The sequence below is a fragment of the Babylonia areolata genome, chromosome 16, assembly GCF_041734735.1.
Source record: "Babylonia areolata isolate BAREFJ2019XMU chromosome 16, ASM4173473v1, whole genome shotgun sequence".
Classification (NCBI taxonomy): Eukaryota; Metazoa; Mollusca; class Gastropoda; order Neogastropoda; family Buccinidae; genus Babylonia; species Babylonia areolata.
Genome location: NC_134891.1, coordinates 26,829,364 through 26,835,692, shown reverse-complemented (window position 1 = coordinate 26,835,692; position 6,329 = coordinate 26,829,364).

The window sequence follows — 6,329 nt, the reverse complement described above, 5'->3', positions numbered from 1 at the left end:
TATTTCTGTAGTACCGTGACGTCAATGAGTATATCATGCAGAATCAAAGAAGAATAGCATAAAGTGTGTATATCATGCATGTTTCAGTCACCGCAAAACAGCATGTATAACTTAGTGTGTGTTCTGGTGAAGGTGTGAATTGATTTGATGGTTTGCGCGTCTTATTTATCACCACAGGTCACAGCTGATTTTTGTTTGGTTATTTCTTAATAAGACCAAGACACTTTCGGCAAACCATTGTCACTCAGTTATCATGCCTATATTCATGCTCATCGATAGCCACTTGAAATGATGCAAATCAGAAAGAAGCAAGTGAATATCTTTTACAGTTCCACTTGGAAACGGACCTCTGTTTTTTGCTCTCTCTTTTTTATGTAGAGAGATATTTGAGAGTGAATGATCAAATTACATCATTGATTAATCGAGTATGATCGGAAATGTTAATCTGTTCACGAGTGAAATATGAAGATGAATAATATGTTGTGTATATGTTATAAGAAATATACAAATGAAAGAAAGTCGCACCAACTATTCTTGGATAGCATCTGATACTGTTGACTGACCCTTGCATGATTTTATGAACTACACAAGAGAAACACATTGTTGTCACAGTTGCCATTGATGCTTTGATATGCTTATTTTAAGCTGTTTTTGCATGCTGTGTTTTTTGGTTGAACCATTGTATGTTAAATTTGTTTTGTTATTGTAATGTTCAGTATTTGAAAATATTTTTGTGTATTGATTTATAGATGCATGCATGTGTTTCGTTGCTAAATTTCTTCATTATATTTGCTGACAGCACAGTCTTTGAAATTAGGGTGTTGAAATGTCTAAATTGCATTTTTTTTGTCTTCATAGTTTTTTTTGGTTTTTTATTGACATTGGTTTTTGATTTTCAGTCACATGTAGTGTTCTGCATTTTCCATACATTCTTTGCAAAATACTACAATGAAAGTTCTCATTGATGTGAAGGAGTTTCAATTTGAACAATATGTCTTATCGTGATTATGTCACAATATGAATATTATTTGATATTCTGATTGGAGTAGCAAGCAGTTTATTTCTTACATGTAAGAAAACTGACCAGCCAGCTGATATTAAGGAGTGAAAGTGAGAAGAGGATATTACATAATATATATATTTGGCAGAAGAAAAAAAAAGAGCAAATCAAAGAGGAGGGTAGAGCAGTTTGAAGACCCAGTATTTGCTCAGCAGATGAATCAGGGTTCATACAGTCATGGAAGTCTGGAATAGTCTTGGGAAAATGAGAGAACCATTTCCAGGGCTGGAAAAGTCTTGGAAAAATGAGAGAACCATTTTCAGGGCTGGAAAAGTCTTGGGAAAATGAGAGAACCATTTTCATGCATAGAAAAGTCTTGAGGAAATGAGAACCATTTCCAGGACTGGAAAAGTCTTTGGAAAAATGAAAGAACCATTTTCAGAAAAAAATGTTATTGCCCTTCAGGGTCAGTAAAAGTCTTAGAATTTACATGAACCATTGACCAATACCATTCAACAAAGAACTTATTGCATTGAAACAACAACAACAGCAAAAACAACAACAAAAACACAAATGAACAAACAAAAAGTGATGAAAATTTAACATTGGTTACCAGGATATGTGCCAACCTTTTTGATCAACAGTGTAGCAGATTAATTTTTTTGTTTCAGTGTTTCTTTGTGGTTGGTATAGAACATTTTTCAGCCTGGTCTGATTAGATTGATATGGGGAATTTGTGCATGTCCGAATGTATATTATCAAATCTTCTTTGTTACATTCTTTCAGCATGTTTGAGGCTATGCATGACACATTTCAAACAACAATATCATCTAATAAAACATTCTTGGTGAATGCTGCACCAATTTATTTTTTTGGTCATGTGTCACTTTATATTGGCTGAAATGTTTTCTCTTGTGTGAAAGAATGAGTGGACAATTGTCACATGCAAATTTAAGTTCAGTTTCCTGTTGTTGGTTTTTCAGACCAACTAAATCCCCACCTCTCTCTCTCTCTCTCTCATACTCACAGATACTAAACACACATGCCTACATGCACGGACATTTCTCTCCACTTTTCTGTTCTTATGATGCAGTTTTCCTGTTTATTTGAGGGGAGGTGGTGTGGGAAAACAACATCCATTAACTCACTCAGTACGGCCAGTCCTCTCTTCTCCTCTACACACACCCTTCGGATGTCCAGTGGGTGTCTGAATGACCCAACATTTAGCTTCCGTCGTCAGAATTGTATTCTTTGTCAACATTCACCTCTTCAGTATAAGAGCCTTCAGCTTGCAATATTTTGATGATGGTAACTGGGGTGAAACGCTGTTAACGTCATCTCTTTCGCCGTTCGTATGGAGAGAGTTAAGCACCATCTTCCCTTCATTCCTACCCCTGTCTTTCTTTTACTGTTCTCTTTGTTAGTCTCTCTCTCCCCTTTACAGTTTCCTATCTGTCTCACTGTGTGTCTGTATCTCTCCATCTGTCTGTGTCTGTGTCTTCTTTACCGTTCTCTTCTCTGCCTGTCTCTTGTCTGTGCCTCTCTCTGTGCTCGCCCCCAACCCACTTTGGTCTGTTGTGCATTGAAACATCCTTTCTTCAGACTAAGGCAGCGTTCACGCTTAGCCCAGCCTTTCTCTGACAGGAGCTGGCCAAGAATTGTGCGCACATCATTTTGCGTTTTCGCGCCATGTATGCCAGCGGTATGTGTTTACACTAGCCACCAGCCATCTCCAACCAGCTGTTTGATTTGTCAGGAGCACACAGATGAGATGTATATCTGGTCCAGAACTCTTCAATGATACTAGCAGCGTGAATCCCAATAATATTCGTTTCTTTCATCTAGAGAGCACAGTAGCTGACAGCTGCTGGCTGTGTCTGACTGAACTGTGTTGCTGTGTCAGGCTTACAGGCAACCGGCTGGCAACAACTGGTTGGGCTTAATGCAAAAGTGGTCCATTGTTCTTAACCAGCACTTTGAATCCAATTTACAAAACAAAAATGTATATATGTATTAAGAAACTGTTCAGAGCCTCATCGGTTCAACTCACTGCTGAAGACTTCTTCGTTCGTGGGTTGCAACACCCATGTTCACTCATATGTACAAGTGGGCCTTTGCGTGTGTGACCATTTTTACCCCAGCCGCCATGTAGGCTGCCATATTCCGTTTTCGGGGATGTGCATGCCGGATATGTTACTGTTTCCTTTACTCACTAAACACAGACATGGATTACGTGATCTTTAACGAGCATATTTTGTGTTCTGCAAGTGTATACACACAAACGGGGTTCAGGTACAAGCAGATATGTTGATGTGGAAGATTGGAAAAATCGGGCAAGAATCCAGCGCATGGCAACCGCACCCATCAATTAACTGCTGAATTACAGGTGCAACACTAGGGGGTCTGAGGTTCTGGTGCTTCTGACATGTGGTGACTGAAGAAAGAAGTCTGTTTTTTGTGTGTGGTTGGTTCGTTTGTTTTTTTCTTCTAATTTTCAAAAGGAGGCACCATGGCAGTGCCTGTAAGGCTCTGGACTTCTCATCCAGTATTCACCAGTGATCAGGGTTCAAGGCCATGTTTTGACCTGTACCTGGGAAAGGCACCTTACGCCTTCTTCTTCTCTTCTTCTTTGTTCGTGGACAGCAACTCCCATGTTCACTTGTATGCACATGAGTGTGCTTTCACGTGTATGACCGTTTTTGCCCCACCATGTAGGCAGCCATACCCCGTTTTCAGGGGTGTACCTTCCCCCTCTTTTCCTCACTCCACCCAGGTGTGAATTATAGGTACCTGACTTAGGTTGGGGAAGGTTAAAAGGGTGGAAGGAATGGTTTGGGCACTGCCTTCCCGTGCTAAGCCTGAGACAGTGGATATGAATTCACTGCCACGATGGCCGTAAAAAGGATGTGAGATCTTTAACCTGTTCACTGTCTTCATGACGGGTTAACCTGACACACTGTAGTTGTGGCCACAGTTCCTGCATGAATTGATGGGTTATCCCGACGGGCGCAATAGCCGAGTGGTTAAAGCGTTGGACTGTCAATCTAAGGGTCCCGGGTTCGAATCACGGTGACGGCGCCTGGTGGGTAAAGGGTGGAGATTTTTACGATCTCCCAGGTCAACATATGTGCAGACCTGCTAGTGCCTGAACCCCCTTCGTTTGTATATGCAAGAAGAAGATCAAATACGCGCGTTAAAGATCTTGTAATCCATGTCAGCGTTCGGTGGGTTATGGAAACAAGAACATACCCAGCATGCACACCCCCGAAAACGGAGTATGGCTGCCTACATGGCGGGGTAAAAACGGTCATACACGTAAAAGCCCACTCGTGTGCATACGAGTGAACGCAGAATAAGAAGAAGATGGGTTATCCCGTCATCAGACTTCCCTGAATTTTCCCTCAGCCACAAAAAGAACTAGCGTCATAACTGCTGTCCAGCCTAGAAGAAGACTGCATTTCAATCATGGATAAACATGAACACAGTCCTAATATGGTATGATGCCATGATCTGTGGCTCAAAGCCCTGATCAGCTGCCAGCCCCATCAACGGATAAGCACACACATAGATGACGACACCCAACCCCACTGGTCGACTTCAGGCAAGCAAGGTGCGGCGGATATGATGACCCAGATTATATCGCAGTCACTGATTATTCTGAGTTTGACACATATATACAGCGGCTTATCAGGAATATGAAAATGTTGAAATGGTTCATGTGCAATGTGGGGGGTGGGGGGTCAAGTGAGAGCGGTGGGATTTGGGGGTGGGGGTAGGAAAAGGGTGAAAATTATTAACTGTACATGCAATAATTTCAAAAGTGCTTTCAGTAATGCTCAGTCAATTTCCTTTCAGATAAAAACTGGTTTGTGTACTTATTACCTATAGATTTTTTTATTGTTGATAATTTATGTCCATTTTCACTGATAATTCCCTGGCAGAGTCCTTCCAGCAGGAGTTATGTTTCCTTGGCAACAAATGGGTCAACCTTAAAATATAAAAAAATATATATAAATGAAATAAGATAAAATAAGACAAAACCTCTTAAATGATGAAATCCCTTCCATTGATACACCTTACACAAAATAACAAAATGAAATGCAAAAGTTGATGTACTTTGGGGTAGTTCATGCCAACACCCACCTCTGGGGAAATTGGGAAGGGGACCTGTCCAACGCTGACAACACTGACACAACCAACAGAACGACGCATTCACATGGGCAGCAAAAGGCCAATTTTTATGTGGGGTGTCCGTGATTCAAACAAATAACATTATGACAGTGAGCTTGGCACTTAATGAGTTAGGCAGGCACCTGTGTCAGAGGAGGCCTGTTAAAAAGGTGAAAATATCCAGAGTGTGCACGTTTTGTGTGTGTGTGTGTGTGTGTGTGTGTGTTGTACACCCGCCCCCATATATACTAACCTCACAGTAGAGGGGGGGGGGAGTAATTCTGGTTCGATGCCCGTTTTCACCCCCTCCATGGCCTCCTAAACTAAAGTCCATAAAGACAACAAGCTCTCCTTCAGAGACAACGATGTCAGTGGCCCAAGCTACATCCAAAACCAACAGAATCTCAGGAGTAATGAGACCCTCGTTCGACCACCCGACAAAACATATATGAACTTTGTTCCGAACAGTAAAAGTCACTCGTGAAGCCTGTCAGTGCTAGAGTTTGGCAATCCATGGCCTTCTCATGAGGGCCATGGGAAACCTCACCACAAGAAATTATGTGCCGAGGCGGAGATCGAACGTTTAATGCAGGGCAGCGAGCGAAGCTTCTCGATCAGTTTCCTTTCTGAATCTTTCGCAGAACGCCTGGCTATTCTCGCCTCCCCGCCTCAATCGAGCATTGCGCCTCAATCTAAGCGTGTTGGGTTACGCTGCTGGTCAGGCATCTGCTTGGCAGATGTGGTGTAGCGTATATGGATTTGTCCGAACGCAGTGACGCCTTCTTGAGCTACTGAAACTGAAACTGCCTCAATCTACTCAGCAAGTAGACTCGACTGACAGTTGCTTTATGGAGCGCATCATTCGCCGGGTTTCCCATGTCACAAAGTCAGGCATCAACCACGCATATGCATTCACTCGGACTTTTTTTTTTTTTTTTTTTTTTTTTTTTTTTCGCTAGGGACAACTCTTTCGTCGTTGTTGGTTCTTAATGATGCTGCCCATGGGACTGGTGGCGACTTAGACAGGTTGTATCAGTATGTGCATGGCATCTATACAAGGTGGAGAACCCCGAGTCCCTGTTACTTCATGGAACTGACACTAGCTACAGGGGTAACAGCTGGAAACTCTCCAAGGGACACTTATGGCTGCAAATTCGAA